The 19872-nt window shown below is 34.2% G+C and overlaps 1 pseudogene; it reads right to left on the reverse strand.

The window, feature by feature from the left end:
• Positions 1-11426: 11426 nt before the first annotated feature.
• Positions 11427-11526, reverse strand: LOC122752286 (annotated as a pseudogene).
• Positions 11527-19872: the final 8346 nt, after the last annotated feature.

Here is a 19872-nt window from a genome sequence, read left to right on the forward strand (position 1 = left end):
TGCTTTAAAAAAACAAAAAACAAAGAAAACCTGAACAAAATGTTTTTATCCTTGGCCCACAGATACTCCTCCACGTAGTCTAAAGACATAAAGGTCCCATATAGTATAAAATATCCATAGAATTATTTTTGTTTTAATAAATAATTGAAAAGATGTCAGTACACATTAAGGAAATGCTTAATTGTGATATGGAAGAAATTCATCAAAACCCATCAACAACTTGATTCACTTTCATAGTATACATCAAATTCAACAGGAAAAAAGTAGAGGTTAAGGTATAAAATGAACATCTGAGCTTGATTATAATAATAGAGTATTCAGATTTAATGTGGAGGTGTTTTTTCTTTTATATTATTGTAGGCAATATGTATATATTTTGTAGTTCTGTTTATTTTTCATCAGTTCATTTCAAATCCTCCCATTATTTCCTCTGTATTATAACTATTCAGCTTTATGTAATGTTATTTTATCTTATCCAATTACTTCTCTGTGAGGAGGTAGGTAACCTCTATTCTCTAAATATTCATTTCCTTACAGTACAGAACACTACAATACAATGTAGCACACTTTCAATGTAAATCCTATATGCTGGGTGTCTTAGGTATTCTAGATACAAAGATTAAAAAACAAGATAGATTTTTCTTTATACTCTATTAATGGTCTACACACATATGTATATGTATATATATATATGCATGTACACACCCCCATATATATGTATATATACATATATTTCTATCTATCTATCTATCCATCTATATAAAGAGGGAGATGGAGAGACAGAAACAGACATAGAGAGAGACAGATGAACAGAGGGAGGGAGAGACAGAAAGAGAAAGAGAAAGAGACAGACAGAGAGAATTTGAAGAAGAGATCATTTTCAAATGATTAAGGGAGATATAACAAAGGAAGAGAGCAGTACCTAGCTTAATTTTCAAAGGAAGGATTGTAAAATACCTAAGTATGACATGAATTTTACCCAGACATGAAAAGGTATTGAGATGTTCAGTGAAAGAATGTGTTTGAAGAATGCACACTTCACTAGTTAGACTGAAACACAATATCTGTAAAGGGGAATAATGTGAAAGAAAATTGGGAAGGCAAAAAATGATCTGGAAAAGGAAATGGTAAATCATTCTCTTATCTTTGTCCAAAAAAAATCTCAAATGTGCTCACAAAGAATCATACACAACTGAAATGACTTAACAACAGCAACAACAGCCTATTGTTGAATTATCTTGCTTTTTAGAAGCTGATGCATTGAGATTGAATAAACACATTTTTATTGATTCTTTTATGTAAATGTTACCCAAATGACACATTCATGTCATCCCCTTTGGTGCTGACATCCATGTCATCTAACATTCACCCTGGACCCTAACCACAATCTGAACCCTATTCATATCTGTACCAAAGCTACAACCTCTTCCATTCTAACAACACCCCCAGGAGACAATCTCTGTCTTGTCAATCTTTGCTCATCTTTCAGAGCCACCTACTACATGTGTCTCTGAAAATACAACGAGATCTACTATGCCAGGCCATTAGATCCACAATGAGGTTTCAGTTCTGGAATTGGCTTGTTTTTCCTACCCATCATTTGTGATTGGAGAAGTGAAGGGACGTACTGATTTCTATATCAGAGATGCAACAGAGTAAATGTTCTGTTCCAGGCATTCTAAATTAAACACTGAATTCATTTTTTTCCATTGAAATGTGTTTTAGATATGGTGGTTAGCATCTATAATATTGTGTATTTCATATATGTTATTAATTAAATTTTAGGGCTGGTTTGGAATATAACCACTATATTTTTGTAGAGTTCAAATATGAAAACTACAGTCCCAACTTGAGATAGTTGACAAGCATTACCCTTTCCTAAATTGGAGACCACCCATCTACAGTTTTACATAACATTTGGAAGAATTATTTTATGTATTTATCACATACAAAACAAAATAATGCTAATTTGAAAGCAGTCTACTCCAAAATGCACTTTTGAATATCCCATTGAGACCAATTAGCTTTAATATACAAAGACATTCCCCTTGAATTTATATGAAAACATCCAAAGACTGAGGTTATCAGATAGAAGTACAATTCATTCCCTCAAGATTTAATTATAGGACATAACTCCAAATCTAAGGCTATTTCTGTGGAAAGCAAGGGGATAGCATTGGATTTACCAAAATGATAGTCACAAAACAGTTTTTCCTTTTATATTTTACCTGAAATCAATTCAACTGAACATGAATAAAAGATACTGCTTCATGACAAAGTACATTCCAAAGGATAACATACTAGCTAATGTTTTTTCTCTGATATGTTAAATCTGTGACAGCAAAAGCATAAGAAGTATAATACCAAACACAGATTGATAGTCTATCTTTTATAGACGACTGCAAATGTTTATTTCAATTTCTGGTATTGGAGTTTTGAACATGCTTGTATTCTCTTGATCAAATGCTTAGGAAACCCAATGATCCTAATTTATGAATCTTTACATTTCAATACCATTTCAGACCTTGTTTCAAATATCAATTATACTCATTTTAAAATCATCACTGAGAAATTGCCATAATACATCATCCTCTGAGTTGCATTGTTATTTTCTCTTGTTTTGTTTGAAGTAAAATGAAGCTTGTTTGGCAATCCAGAATTTATTTTACAAGATGTTCATCAATCACATTGCCAGAGTGAGATCACTAACATTAGGTAGATCCAAAAAAGTACAATCTTTACCAGGATAAAACTGTTAACAGAAGAAAAATATATCCTTGAAATAAACATGTGAAAAAAAAATGTTTTTGTTTCTTTGTTTTTGTGTGCCTGGATTTTAGGAGTTCCTAGTGAGGAAAGTATCTCTACCAGTATAGATTGTCAAATGTTCTTCAATTTATAGCCAGAATGTCACTTAAGGACACAGATTAAACAATTTATCCATTACAACTCAGTCATCATGTGTCAGACACCACTTGAAACAGAATTTTCTTGCTTTTGAGTCTTGTCCTTTAATCATACTGTCACACTTTCCCTTAAAACAAACAAATAAACAAACACAAATCCATTTTAGTAGCTATTCATTTTTGAGGAAGAAGGGGGAGATTTGTAATTACAATAAATTAGGGAGCTGTGAGTATGCCCTTAGAATTCATTGATATAGATCAATTAATCTATAACTTGTAGATTTAATCTTTTGTCTGGGGACACTGAGAGGTGAAATAAGATGCATAGGCTTACACACTTGAAGTCTGGGCTTTAATACAGGTCTTGACAACTTTAATGCCAGCCCTCTATCATCTATGTCCTAGTGTCTCTATAATAGATGTAAGGGCCAAATTTATTATGGAAGAGTTATTTGGGTGGCTTACCATAATATTGGGGTTCAGAAAATATTGAGGGACCTCTAGGTCAAAACTTTCCTCTCTTCAAAATTGCCTTTTTTAAGTTATTTCTCCCAGGCTAATAAGAAAGGAGATTAACAGCCTCTTTTCCATGAACAAACCAGGTTTTATAAATGGGGATAACATATACAACAAAGGTGAAGTTAATAAAGCCAGGGACAAGGGAGTAGGGGAAGAGAAAAATGGATAAGCTCCCTGGCTCTAGCAAAGACTGACTCAATTCCCAAACTTGCTCCCAGCTAAGCTAATTCAAAGAGCTGGCCTTGTTTCTATTAACTCACCACCTGGGGTCTGTAGTTTCTATGGGAGTCAGCTGTGCAGCCCCTCTCCAGTATCAGAAGCTCACCAACAGGAAAGAGAGAGCTCCCAGCCTCAGTGTTCTCTTTTCTACCTTTTCTCTCCCTCCCCCAAAAGGGAGGTCCTTCAAGTTGCAAGGCTGAGCGTAGTCCCCTTGCTGATGTCAGCAGATACATCACTCAGGGCAGGCCATGTGTGGCCTATATCTAATCATCCCCGAGTAGGTACTTAGTTTCTCAAACAATACTAAATCAATCAAGTGGGATCCCTGGACATCTGCCAAATTTCATTATTTTATCACATAGACAATAGCACCAAAAAACCCAATGAAAACACATTTGATTTTCTTATAAATAATCATAAATAGCTGGTTGTGGTTAGAAAAATTAGATATAAATATGAGGGACCTCTGTGAAAAAAAATAAACACTTGCTTAAATTTTCTTAGTTACCAAAATTGGGGCTACATTTCTTGAATTTCCTTTCTTTAACTAGGCATGTCCTAACCACTATCTTTGCCTGTTTCCTCCTCCTAGGATTTATTATTGAATGGTTAAAACTCTGATCTTGCTTCATTGAGGCAATTCTCTATAAAGGAAGAAAAAGTTTCTTATAATAAATGCCTTCAGATGTCATAGAGTTTCTAAAATTTTGAAGATATCTCCCTCAAAAAAAAAAGAATAAAAGAAAAAAAGGGGGCAGCTAGGTGGTGCAGTGGATAAATCACTGGCCCTGGATTCAGGAGGACCTGAGTTCAAATCCAGCATCAGACACTTGGCACATACTAGCTGTGTGACCCTGGGCAAATCACTTAGCAATCATGGCTCCCCCCACACACAAAAAAGATATCTCCCTCAATTTATTTATTTAAATTTTTTTCTGAACTTAAACACCAAAGAGAAAAAAGAGAATTACTTATGAAACTATTAATTTCAATTGTATACTGATTTTTAAAATGTATTTTCCACATATTAATTTCAAAATTGTCTTGTGATTCCTTCTGAATTTTCTTCTGTTCTCTTCTATGTATGTTATTTTCAATTGTCCTCTTTTTGTTGATGTGGAGAATTATTGCTAAGCTCCATTTGTTTACTCCAAATTAAGAAAAAAAAAGCAAGAGAAAAAAAAAAGACATATAGCAAATAAGTATAGTCAATCAAAACAAATCAACATAGTAGCCAAGGACATTTATAGGAATGTATGTTCCTTTTTGTATCTTATGTCTATTATCTCTTCTGGAGACATATTTGCTATTGCATTGATCAAAGTTCTTAAGTCTTTCAGAGTTGGTGGTTTTTTCTTAATGATTTATTCCTTTGTATAAATTTTTCTTATGGTTTTGCCCACTTTACCTCAGTTCTATATACCCAGGATTCTCTAACATTTTCTCTTTCATAATTTCCTTTCTAGGTTTCTGTTGAATTGCATGTTTATACTTCGAAGATCCTATTTGCTTCTGGTATATTCATCAAAAGGTCTTTAAAGTCCTCTATTTCATTTAAAATCAAAATTACTCTCATAACATTATATTTTGCTTTTACATTGTTATGGTTGGTTTTGAGTATATGTCTTTTGCCTTGTGGAATACTTTATTCCAAATTTTCTTTTATTTATAATGAAAGCTATCAGTTCTTTGGCAATGCTGACTAATTGTACCTGGAACTTTAACTCCTTTTTAGATGTTTAATTTTTTTCCTCTTTGATGTGAGAACTCTGGATTTTGTCTATGACATTCCTGAAAATTTATCTTTTATATTTCAGACAGTGGTTTGCTGATTCTTTTTCATCTTTATTTTGCCTTCTGGTTCCAATAGATCTGGTCAAGTATTCTTTCATTTATTTTTAGCTAAATGTCCAGGTTTTTTAACTTATTTTTTTTTCAGAGATTCCAGTGATTCTGAAATTATCTCTCCTTGATGTTTTTAAGCATTAAATTAGTATATATCAAGTTTTTCAATCTTTTAAATTTTTTTCTAATATCTCTTGCTGTCTCATGGATCCATGGATTTCTAGTTCTTCTATTTCAGTTCTCAAAGAGTTTATTGTTTGACCATAGTTTACTACTTTCTCTTCTAAGATAATTATTTTCCTTTCAATTCTTTCCTTCAGAGTTTTAATTTTTTTCATCTCTTCAATCATTTCTCTACATATTCCTGTGAGCATTTTGAAAAATGCATTTCTCCTTGAATCGCTGCTTGTAGTTTTCTTTGATTCTAAATGTTTTGGGACACTTTTATATCTACAATTCTTTATATATTTGTTGAAAGATTATATGGTTGATTTAATTCATAAAATGGGGATTTGTCAAGACTCCATTTTCTACTGTACTTTTGTTTGGTATGTTCAAACCTACTTGATATTACACTGGGTCACCTCGATTCTTGGGCTGAACTCATCCTTGCAACTTAGCTTCACCTTTAATTTTTGAAATTCAGAGCACTGGATCTTGAAGGCCCTCTATAACATCTTAGGACAGAGTTCTACTGGTGTTGCCATACCACATTGGTTGCTGCTATCCCTAGTGTCTTCAAAAGTCCCCACATTGGAACCAACCAGGTCTTTTTTATTATTATTGTTCCTCAGAGAAAGCCTCAACTCTTGCTGTCTTTGGAGAAGTCACGCAGGCTTTAAGTGTTTCTCACCATCTCTGTTATCACTGAGATGTTATAATCTTGTTTGCCTGCACTAATATTGACTTTCCTGGTGGGTCCCTTCTCCTATTGCACATAGATTTCTGCTTAGCTTTTTGCGAAGTTCTAGAGTAGAAGATTTCACTTACGTAATTTTCCATTGATTTACCAATTATTATTTCTTCTATTGCAAATTTCTTGGTTTTCTTGAAATAGATTCATGGGAAATGGGCAGTCTATATCTATGCAAGAAACCATTTTGGATAGAAGTCTCCACCTTCTATTTGTATTTGTTACTATTAATCATTTGACATTCACCACATTTCATTTTCTTGTACTATTATAGAATTTTCCATGTATGCACATCTTGTCTCTTCAAAAGTAGTGTAGGGGCAGCTAGGTGGTGCAGTGGATAAAGCACTGGCCCTGAATTCAGGAGGACCTGAGTTCAAGTCAAGCCTCAGACACTTGAAACTTACTAGCTGTTTGACCCTGGGCAAGTCACTTAACCCTCATTGCCCCACAAAAAAAAAAACAACAACAACAACAACAACAAAAAACAAAAAAAACCCAAGTAGTGTAAATTCCTCACAGGCAATTACAAGGTCTGGTTGGTCTTTCTATTCTGCACATGACATAATTGTATTTGAAAAAAACATAAAATATCTTCTGAATAAAAACATCACTAGTAGTGTTTTACTTAATGATTAAATTGAACTAAACATCTATGTCTTCTTTATGACATTGTTCATGCCCTTTTCCTACACAAATCTCCATTGGTAATATATTATAACTTACATCTCCTACATGCCTCTGTATTTTTTGTTACGGTGACAGGAAACTTTAATTTACAATGTCTGGCATTTCATGATTCATAGCCCGATAGGAAGAATGTTGATATTAAATAGGCCCTTTTTCATAGGGAGAGGTTTGGGGTATTAAAAATGTGGATTTTAGTCACAGTTCTTCTTCCTAACAGTATAGACTTCATAAAATGGCTCTGAATGCCTCATGTAATACTTTTAGCATATTACCTCTATGATTGAAGAATTTATACCCTTTGCAAAATATTTGTCTTGGCCCCTGCTTGACTACCAGTTGTGTTATAGAATTATAAATCTTGTGCTTTTCGCAGGTGATTTGAAAATCATCTTTCCTAAAACACTGATTTTTAGATTAAGAAAATGAGACCCTGGAAAGTTAAGTAATTTCCCCAAAGCCACAAAAGTACTAAGTAGTAAAAGATACAAAATATTGGTACTTAGTTCAAGTACTTAGTCACAGGGGACAAAGGAGATTTCTCCAAGGTTACACAAGTTCTAAGTAGCAGAACTTGATCCTCTGACTCAAAATTTAATCTTCTTCCTATAGCCAAAAAACGGATTCCTTAATATTTCCTTAATAGCTCTTGAGGATGCATCTAAGTTCAATTAATGGTTTGCTAAAGTAAAATCATCATGCTTGACTTAAAGGAAAGGGGTCTGAAATTTTCAGGTCTGAAAGACTTTCAATTTTCTACTTTAGGGAGAAGAAACATTATATGACACATACTACAGATTTACTTATAAACATAGATTATTTGTTAATGCTCATAATTTTACCCAATTTTAGACATAAGTAAATAATTATAATCCCCTTTGTATTTGACTCCTTCTGATGTCTTAAATTATTTTAAAATCTGCCTTCTCCTTTAACTTCTTTTTTTAAAAGATAATTTTACTATGGGGATAAAATCCTGCCTTAGAAGAAAGTAAATGTGTGTGTGTGTGTGTGTGTGTATGTGTTTAATAAAAATGTATGCTCTGCCAAATAAAATACTACGCTGAAGGCTAAAAAATTCAAATACCCAAGCCTGGACCCAAGAAAGGTATGACAACACTTTTTCAGAATAAAGGGAGCATAAATATCTAACTGTGCATAATATTTAGACTGATATTTGCTTAGTTTTGTTGATTATTTCTTCTTTTTCATTTTTTTTGTTAAAAAGGATGGCTCTTTGAGGACGGGGACAGGAAAAGGAATGTTGGGGGCATTGTAGGCAGTATAAAAAGATATAAATTGAATTAATTTTATAAAAAGTAAGTCAATATCCTTGTATAGTAAGTCAGACTTCATCTTTGATATATTTTCCTGTCTTCAAGTAATTAGTTATTTTGCAGATTTTAAGCAATTTGGCAAACTTCCAATATTGAAAACTTAAATTGGTTACAGTTTTATAAGCTTGCCTCTGCATTTTCTTGGTTTTCCTTTTTATTCCTTTCAATCAGTGGAGAAAGTGTTACTTTCATTTCAAGAATCACTTTTATGTAAGAAAATGTGTGGTTTCATGAAAATCTGCTTTGAACCATGACAGCTTTGAAGATGCTTGTGTGTTCCCACTAATATTTATGTTAGAAGTGTCTGGCCCTAAATAAAACTTGAATTGTGACTTTGAGAATCATTTTTAATGTATTTTTTCCCACAGTATTTTTTCAAACAATAACTGATACCTATGATTCACAAAGACCCTGCTTAGTAATAAAGGAAATGTCTATGCAAGGACAAGTGTAATATGTTACCTAGTTAGGTTTTCATTGTATACAAGACATGCAATGCAGTGGAATGAAAAAAAGCCAGAATGTGTTTATTGAATATAGGTCTTTTCTTATTCACATCATTTCTCAGATGTATTTCTGCTGCCAAGGGCTAGATGAAGTTAGAGCACAATGGAGTATTTAGATAATAATTTATGCTAAAATTATCATTTTACATTTTTGCAGGTGAAAAAAGAAGATAGACAGCATGGAGGAAAAGACTTGTGTCTAGAAGTTCTGTCTTATGACATGGCATAATGCAATTATTTTTCCCCCCTTTTTTGTGATGTTAGTAGTAAAATGTGTAAGCAACTTCTATTTAGTTTCCAATGTCAGTACCCAAATATTGTTATTGTTGTTACTAAATTTTATTTCCTCAGGGTAGGGAATTCTCCATAGATAGATAGATAGTTAGATATATGGATAGATAGCTAGATAGGTAGGTAGATAGATAGGGAAATATATATATGGATGTATACATGATATATAGTATCTATGTGTATTTTTATAGTTACTATTCCAAGAACTGTGATGTTTAAAATCTAACGTGCGTCCCTACCTGCTCTGGTCCCCCCAGTTTTGGGGGGAAACTAGCTGAGATTACTGATAAATTTCACAAGATCTTAGGCTTTTAAGTATTTATTAAAGTGTATTAGAAGTTAGTGAAGTGAGAGAGGGTGAGAACAGATCTCTTATAGAATGGAAAACCCTAGCTTAGATCTATGTGGGATAGACACAGAAAAACCCTTGCCTTTACCTCGCAGCCCACACTTCCAAAAAGAACCCATGAAGTTCTGGCACCACAAGCCAGTTCCTGAATGAAAAGACTGATCCAGGGAGCCACCCTCACCTTCCTACTTCCTGTCTCCCTCACCTTCCTACTTCCTGTCTCCCTCACCTTCCTACTTCCTGTCTCCCTCACCAGAAGAGGAGGTCCTTCAAGCTGATTGGTTGAGGGTGGTCTCTTGTTGATGTCACAGTCTACAGCCTCTGAGAGCAACACCCCACTCAGAGCCAGCTAGGTATGGTCTCGATTTTATCAATCTTAAGTAGGTTCTCAGTCAGTTTCTCAGTCTCACACAATTCAATCAATTCCAAATCAATCTTCAGGTGGGGCCCCTGGGTGTCTGCCAAATCCCATTATTTTATCACAGAAATTAAGGGGATTTTAATAGAGATACTTCTGAAAAGTTTATAAGCTTCTTAAATGACTTTTTATTAAGTCATCACCCTTTAAAATGCTGTATATAAGGTGTCTGTTTTTAGTCTCAAACATTTTAAGTGCAATTATTCAATACTTCATTGGGGCCACAGTGTCATTTGGTTAGGAACCTGCACCAATGGTGTAGAACTTCCCATAATATGTGATTGGTGGCTATATCTTCCAATGGTTGATTAGTTGGTTGATGTGCTTCATACTTTAAAGAGGACAAAAATGACATCATTATCTTGGGGTCAATGTACAGTGTGTCTGACTGGCTGATCAGACCAATATGAGCTTACAAAACTCTACTACAGCTTGGACACAAATAGTATTTATGAACATTTCTATTAGTGATGTCTTTAAATTTATACATCACATTTTTTTGAGTTACTACAATTTTGCTTTGCCTACAGGGTACAGAGCCTTCTGTGATGTGGGTATGGCATTCTGGGCAGTCTTGTATTAGTGTTTCCCCTGTCTCATAATTGATTTCAAAGTTTTCCAGGGAGAACTTGAGAGTTTCCTTGCATCACTTCTTCTTGCCTCTGTGTGAATGCTTGCCTTATGTGAGTTCTTTGTGAAATACTCTTTTAGGCAAATGTTTGTTTGGCATTCAAAGAATGTGATCAGTTAATGCAATTTGAGACCTCTGCACTAGAATTTGAATGCTTGAGGATCTCAGTGTCCAGTGTTTTATCTTACTGGATAGTCCTCAGAATCTTTCTAAAACAATTCAAATGGAAGTTATTCAGTTTCCTGGCATGACACTGGTATATTGTCCATATTTTATTAGCATACAACAATGAAATCAGTACAATAGCTCTGTAGAACTTCAGTTTGTTAGGCAGCCTAATACCTTTTCTCCTCCATTCTTTCTTTTGGAGCTACTCAAATACCAAACTAGCTCTGGCAATGTGTGTGTGTCAACTTCATCATCTATGTGGACAACCCTGGAAAGTACAATGCCAAGATAAGTGAACTTACCCATAGCACTCAAAATTTCTCCATTTGTTTTAACCAATGCTTCCACATGTGAATAGAGTGGCACTGACTGCTAGAGAACCTGTTTTCCTGGTGTTGTCAGGCCAAAATTAACACAAGCAACAGAAAAATCCATACTCAGTATGTTCTATCTTAGCCTCAGAGGCTAGATTTATTACATAATCATAAGAAAACAAAAAAGTTAAATACCAACTCTCCACTTTAGTCTAAATCTTCCCATAAGTCTAACTGAAATGAGACATCTGACCCATGTGCTAGAGATAGATCTTTGTCATTCAACTGACCAACTATTTTTCTTTGTTTTAGGTATTTGACTGGACCATGTCTTTTCCTTCACAAATTTGCATGTCATCCTTGTGCAGGGGCCATGGTAATCTGTGTTTTGTTCCAATTTTAATATAAGTGCTGCTGAAGCAAGCATGACCATGCCTCTTCCAAATAAAATATTATTATGATGATATATGCTTGTGCCCCTTGCATATTTTTTTCCACATGGCTGCACTGATTTGGACTTCTCCATCATTCCCAGAAACTTCATTACTAGGAAATCTCATCCCATAGATGGCTCTGGAGGAGAGAGTGAGACTGGTGATTTTGCACAGCCCTCCCTCTCTCACTGCAAGTCATGAAATCACCTCTTAATGCCATGGTCCTCTTTGAGTACAAAGAACAAATGAACAATAGCAACCTCCTGCAACAAGATCCAAAGAATATTGGATGTCAAATCTCATCAATACCCTCTGCACCTCTTAGTGATAGGCAGAACCACAAACTCCATAACTTCCATTTAAAGAGGAGACATGGCTAACTATCTCTTCATTTGTTATGCATCTGTACTTTTATTTTGGAGTTCTTTGGATGATTTGTATCATAAAATGGATCAAAACTGGGAAGAGAATAGAGTATAGCTAAAGTAGGAGTGATTATCTGGGATAGTATTGATACATGAAGGGATTGAAGTTTAAAGTTAGTAGGAAGACTAGGAGGAGCAAGGCATAAGGATAGATGGAAAGATAAATTATTAAGAATAAAAGACATTGGGGGGCAGCTAGGTGGTGCAGTGGATAAAGCACCGGTCCTGGATTCAGGAGGACCTGAGTTCAAATGCAGCTTCAAACATTTGACACTTACTAGCTGTGTGACCATGGGCAAGTCACTTAACCCTCATTGCCCCAGGAAAAAAGAACAAAAGACATTCAAGAGTTCCTGAATGTAGAAATTGACCAGTTACAGATAAAGGAAAAATTAAGGGTGGGTGTACCTTTCCTGAGTACATCAGAGATAGATTGGAAAAAGAATTCATAGGAGTGGAGAAGATTGAGTAATTTGGAACAAACATAATTTAGGGAATATCAAGATATATGATGGAGTCCTCCAGAATTAGAGAATGAGTTGAGGTAGAAAAGAAAACTGTGATTTCATTACTGAACTCACTGAGCAAAGAATGTACTGAGGATTAGGATGTGATAGCTATCAAAACTAGAATTAGTGGAAAAAATTTGGATTGAATAAACATGAGAGGAAAGACTGTTGAGTGTTGGTGGTAAAGGGAATATATAAAACTAACAATCAGGAACAAGGAATGTCCCATAGTTCCCTCTATTAACACTCATATGGGTATTAGAAAAAATGCAACAAGAACTGGAAAGAATAGCCACGGATGGCACTGTTGGCAAAGAGCCAGAAAATGGATGGTGCAAAAAAGGGAATGGCATGAAACAGAAGTTTGTTAATTATGGAGCTGGCATTAGCAAGGGCATTACAATTTGTTTTTACATGTAAGATGGGGAAAAAATCTAAACAAATAAATACATTAAAAAAATATTCCTTAAAAAATACAATTGACCAAATGAGGAAAAAATCTACAGGAAAAAAATCCTTAAAAAGCAGAATTGGACAAATGGAAAAGAAGATGCAAAAGCTTACAGAAGAAAATATTGCCTTAAAATATGAATTGGGCAGGTGGAAGCTAATGACTATGAGACACCAGGAGTCAGTCAAAAAGAATGAAAACATCGAGGAAAATATGAAATACCTTATTATAAAGACAACTGACCTGGAAAATAGATCTAGGAGAGATAATTTAAGAATTATTGAATTACCTGAAAGACATGATAAAAAAAAGTCTAGATACCACATTCTAGGAATTTATGAAATAAAACTGCCCAGATACCCTGCTTCTAAGCAAAAGATAAAATAGTCATTGAAAGAATCCACTGTTCACCTCCTGAAAGAGATCCCAAAATGAAAACTCCAGGGAATAATGTAGCCAAATTCCAGAATTATCAGGTGTAGGAGAAAATCCTGCAAGAAGCCACAAAGAAACAATTAAAATATCTAGGAGGCACAGTCATGATTACATAGGACTTAACATTAAAGGATCAAAGAGCTAGGAGTATGATATTCTAGAAGGCAAAGGAGTTTGGATTGAAAGCAAGAATCAAATACCCAGCAAAACTGATCATTAGCTTTCAGGGGAAAAGATGGATATTCAATGAAATAGGGGATTTTTCAAGCTTTCCTAATGAAAAGACCAAAGCTGAACAGAAAATTTTATCTTCAAATACAAGACTCAAAAGAAGTATAAAAAGGTAAACAGAGGAAATGTTATTCAATGAAGTTAAACTGTTTACATCCCTATATAGAAAGAAGAAACTTGTAACTCTTGCGAACTGCATCTTTATTTGGGCAGATAGAAAGGAGTATACATAGAGATTATAAGGACAAATTGACTTTGATTTGATGATATTTAAAATTATGGGGTAAAAAGGGTTATATATTCTGGTTTTTAATCCACTCTGCTATTTGCTTCCATTTTATGGGAGAATTCATCCCATGCACATTCACTCTGTATTTCCCTCTATCCCATTGCCCCCCATGTTTATACTTTTGTTTCTCTTCTCACCCTTTTCCTCCTCACCAGTGTTTTGCTTCTGACCACTGCCTCCCTCAATCTGTTCTCACTTTTTTCAATGCCTTCCCTTTTCTTTCTCCTTTCTACTTCTGCACTCCCTTCTATCAGCTACCCCCACTTTCCGTCTTCTTCCCTTTTTACTTCCCTATAGCCTACAATATGTTGTTTACAAGAAATACATTTGAAACAGAGAAATACATGCAGAAACTAGGCATAGACCAATAGCTTACACAATATACCAGAATAAGGTCAAAATACGTTACCTCTCAGATATATGGAGAGAAGAATTTATGATCAAACAAGAGATAGAGAATATTATGAAATGCAAAATGGATGATTTTGGTTACATTAAATTAACAAGGTTCTGTACATACAGAACCAATACATTCAAAATTAAAAGGGAGGCAGAAAGTTGGGAAACAATTTTTAAAGCCAGTATTTCTGATAATGGCCTCATTTCTAAAATATATAAGGAAATAAATCAAATTTATAAGAATGAAAGTCATTCCCTAATTGAGAAATGGTCAAACGATATGAATAGGCAGTTTTCAGATGAAAAAAATCAAAGTTATCTGTGGCCATATGAAAAAATGTTCTAAATCACTATTGATTAGAGAAATGGAAATTAAAACAACTCTGAGGTACCACCTCATGCCTATCAGAATGGCTAATATTATAAAAAGGAAAATAATAAATGTTGGAGAAACTATGGAAAAATTGGAACACTAATGCATTGTTGGTGGAGCTGTGAGCTGATCCAACCATTCTGAAGAGCAATTTTGAACTATGCCCAAAGGGCTATGGGATTATGCATAGTCTTTGAGCCAGTAATACCACAACTATGTCTGTATCCCAAGGAGATCACAAAAAAGGGAAAAGGACCCACATGTACAAAAATATTTATAGCTGCTCTTTTTGTGGTAGCAAAGAATTGGAAATTGAGGGAATGTCAATAAAATGGGGAATGGCTAAACAAGTTGTGGTATATGAATATAATGGAATACTATTGTGCTGTAAGAAATGAAAACAAGGCAGATTTCAGAAAAACCTGGAAAGACTTACATGAACTGATGCTGAGAGAAATGAGCAGAACCAGGAGTACATTATACAAAGTGTCAACAACAATGTGTGAGGATCAACAGTGATAGACTTAACTTTTCTCAGCAATACAATAAACCAAGATAATTCCAAAGGACTCATGATGGAAAATGCTCTCCACATCCAGAAAAAAAAAAGAACTGGAATCTGGATGCAGATTGAACTGTACTGTTTCTACTTTTTTATGTTTTTTTTTTTATTAAGGTTTTTCCCTTTTGTTCTGATTCTTCTTTCACAACATGACTAATGCAGCATTATATTTAATGTGATTGTACATGTATAACCTATATCAGATTGCTTCTTGTCTTGGGGAAGGGGCAGGGAAGGGAGAAAGGAGAAAAATATTGAATTAGAAATCTTATAAAAACAAATGTTGAAAACTATCTCTACATGTAACTAGAAAATAATAAAATAATTTTAAAACAAAAAATAAAATAAAATAAAATTCTAACAAATTATGTCTCCAAAAATGTATGCACAACATACTTTAAGGTAAATTTCCATTATTAATTTTTTTCATAACTTTCTTAAGTCTAGACAATCAATAAAACAGTTAATGAAAATGGAAGTAGGAGATATCACGTTGAGATTTAAATGCCATAGGAGTCTATATGTGTTCCTTAAAAGTATGTAGGGGTGTTAAGGGAATTCAATTTCAGTAAGAATAAGTTGTGTGACATGGAAACCTTCAATTTTAAATGCATAAGAATAAGCATCATGGTTCATCAATGAAGCATCATCTTGTGTAGAACAAGAGAGATGATAATTTTGCTGTGTCTTGTGAGATCACATCTCTCTACCACATTTTAGGAAAGATACTGAATAACTGGAGGATATCCAAAGAAGGGTAATAAAGATGATGAGAGAATGGAAACCATGTCATAAAAATTCAGAGAACCTTGAGAAAAGTAGACTTAGGAGGCATGCAATGTCTATCTTCAAGAATTTAAAAGTCTCGCAAGGAGAAAGATTAGATTTGTTTTACTTGTCACTGGAAGATGAAACTGGATACAAAAGCTAGAAGTGGCAGAGAGGAAGTTTTCAGTTTAATAAAAGGAGGGAAAAACTTGTTAACAAAGAAAGCTTCCCCAAATTGTAATGGACTATTACATGAAGTCGTGAGTTCCTCAGTATAGAGACTGGAAGTAGTGAGTTCCTTATTACTTGGATTTTCAAGTAGAAGTTGAAAGACTTCATGTTGGAATAGATCAGGTTCACTCTAGCTCTATGACTGCATGATTTAATGTTCTTTTTTTGAAGAGAACTCTTGAGAATCTGGCTATTCTATACTCCCTATTATCTTTTAGAACTTTTTGAAATGCATTTTTCCTAATTATTGGTCTACAGAATACTGTACTTAGTTTATGATTTTTAAAAAAGTGACTTCTCCCAAGATTTCTGCTTCTTTTACTTTGCCGATCAGTTATTCCTTGTTCATCAGAAGTAATTTCAGTGTATTGTTTCCTATTGCTATTTCATGGTTGTGTAAGAGATGCAAATCATAGTTTTGTCATTTGTTTTTTCTTCTTTGACTTAAAATTTCCAATAGAATCAGGATCTGGTGTCTTTAGTGTAGTATTGATCAGCCATTCCCATGAGGGAATTATATAGAAAGGGAGAATGGAAAGCTTTGTAAAGAATATTATAGTTTTCTATCCAAATACGGTAATTTTTTTAGCAGGTACATTTCAAAAATTTTGCTGACAGCAAAAAGAAAAATTGTTGTCTTTCTCCCCACCCCCACCCATTTTAAATCCAAGGGTTCTAATATAGCAGCAGTAGAGTTATGAAATGTGATGAGATCAGTATGTCTTTGGATTAGATTCATGGTCACAATCTTTAATATGAGATAAGCTACACTAGACATGAAATTCCTAAAAATATCAAACACAATGGTACATGCATGCTTGACAGATATTTTATCCCAATGGATGGAAACAAAGGAATTTAATTAAATTTGAATGATTTTTATCATTATCAGAGCAGCGAAAGAAATAGAAAGGGAAGATTGAAAAAAAAACCGTTAGGCTTTCCCCATGTTTGAATTACTTATAGGAACAATAACCTTGGTAATTGCATGTGCTATTTTGTGAGAGAAATTTAGTTGTTTCTTTTTTTTTCTTAACTCTGGGAGGCTCTCCAAAAGCTACAAACATTAGTAAGGTCTGAGGATACACTTTCTGAAAAGCTTGAGTTTTCCCTTAATAACTTCTCTAATATATGTGAAGAAAATTTACTGATTCTGGCATAGAGTACTTTGCTGGCTAGAAGACAGATAGCTCCTTCTCTGTTATATAAGAAGCAGCCAAGTCTGTCTTAGTAATTTCTCACCAAATGCTTGAGTCATAATGAGCATTATGAGTACAAGAAGGAACTGGCTGCTGGGGTGGAAATGATTGCAATTTTGAGGGGGAATGGACTATTTGATTTTATAAATCATATTAGGATAGGAGAATAAAATTAGTTATATAGTCTGACATGACCCTGATATTTTGGTAGAGCACATTTCAAAAGGTTCAGCAAAAGAATGAATAGGATTTTATGAACTAAAATTCTAAAGCGCAAGTTAGTCCAGGAGGGATGGAAGCTCCCCAAAATGTAGTTCTGAAGAGACAGAAAAAAAATTAATAGAAAAAAAAATGAGAGTTGTACAAAGAAATTGATGTGGACACATGTGCATCTAATTGACAAACATGTTTTTAAAAGATAAGTACAAGTATTAAAACAAGGGCAGGTTATAAGTTATGAATACAGAAGCTTAATATGGTGCTGTGTGAATATTGGCTGGCATACTAAAGGGAAGATTTTTTTAAATTGTTTTTCTTCATGTTGATGTTGTTGTTATTGTTCAGTTTTCTTGGTACTGCTTAGTTTAGTCCATGGCTGCTCTGCTAGTCTAGAAACCAAGCCCTGTAAGACTTTACCTTTTCATTATGGAATGTCACTCTTCCCTGCCCCTGGCACTGGTGTTTGCCTGATTCACCCATTACATCTAGATCTCTTCTCCAGGTTCAGTTTATTACTCAGATTTCTAACTAGACTCCAAGCCCACAAATATCCCATTTCCCATTGAGAAGTGCTCTTTCTCAGTCTCATTTGATGATTTTTCATCCAGAGCATGTCTACTAACCATAGATATCCCTCAAGGCTCTGTTTCTCTATTCACTCTAGGCTCTTTCAGTTGGTGATTTCATAAAATCCCATGGGTTCAATCAGTTTCTTTATCACTTTCAGATCTATCTATCTGGTCCCAACATCTTTCTTGATTCCCAGTCTCACACTGCTAGTTGCCTATTGGACAAATCAACCTAGATATCATATCGACATCTCAAACTCAACAAGTCTAAAACTTCACATTTTCTTTTCTCTCTTCAAACCCTCCCCTCTTCCAAATTTTCCTATCACCTCTGAGTATAACAATATCCTCCATTATATAAGCTCAATACCTTAGTGTTATCTCTTCACTTACAATCACCCCAGATATTCAACCCATTGCTAAGTCTTGTCATTTTTAATTTCACAAAGTGTCTTTTATATGTCTCCTCTACTCGCTTACACAGTCACTAATAACATAGAGGCCTTCATAATCTCTTACCTGGACTACTACAAAAACCTTCTGATGAATCTTCCTACCTCAGTTCTCTTCCAGCTTCATTCTGTCTTCCACTCAGCTGCCTAAGCAATCTTCAAATACTGTAGACATGACCATGTAACCCCACACCCTACTCAATATATCCCAATGACACTCTATTACGCCTAGGATACAAAATAATACCTACCATTTGACTTTAAAACTCTTTACACATATTTCCTGTTTTCTCTAAATTCCCTTGGATCGACCTACTCTAGCATCTAGGATCCAGTGACACTGTCCCCTTTGTTGTTCCGCAAACACAATGCATCATCTCTCAACCCCATGCATTTTCACTGGCTATGTCACCTGTCTGTAATGCTCTCCAAGCTCACCTATGTACTCTTGCTTTCTGGGATCCCTTTAAGCTTCAGGTCAAATTTCAACTTCTGCATAAGGCCTTTCCCAGTCCCTCTTCATATTAGAATCTTCCTTCTAAGATTGCCTCCCATTTATATAATATTTAACTTTTATGTATTTAATTGGTTGAAAATTGTCTTACCCATTAGGAGGTGAGCTCCTAATGATCAGGACCTGAATAGTAATAATTTCAAGTTTCACAAAAAAAGAAACAGACCCAAATAGATACTTTACAATGAAATCTTAATGAGGTTAAGAAAAAATCAAAGAAACTAATAAATATCTAAAATAAAATTATAATTATGAAATAAGATTCCAGAATTGCCAGGGTACAGTTCTTAGGAAAAAATCATTTCCCTATAAACATTCACTAACAACAAGGTAAAAGGAAGGGTTAATGAAGTTAATTCATAGCATAAAATTTATGAAAAAAAAGAAATAAAACTAAAATGAGTCCAGATATGAAATATTACAAAGAAAAATAGATACAATATATAGAAAAGATAAATAAAGTTAAAAGTATGTTGTTTGAAAAGAATAACACTGATAAGCCTTTAGCCAACCTGATTAAAAAGAAAACAGCTGAAAATAGTCAACAAATAGCAATTTTTTAAAAAAAAGTGAAATCACAACAAAAGCACAAGAAACAAAAAATAATTTTACAGCCTCCTACGCAGTTATACTCGAGGAAAACTGAAAACAGAAAAGAAAGCAAAATATTTTCAAAAAATTAAAATATGCAAAATAACAGAACACCAAA

This window comes from Dromiciops gliroides, chromosome 3 (genome assembly GCF_019393635.1).
Source record: "Dromiciops gliroides isolate mDroGli1 chromosome 3, mDroGli1.pri, whole genome shotgun sequence".
Classification (NCBI taxonomy): Eukaryota; Metazoa; Chordata; class Mammalia; order Microbiotheria; family Microbiotheriidae; genus Dromiciops; species Dromiciops gliroides.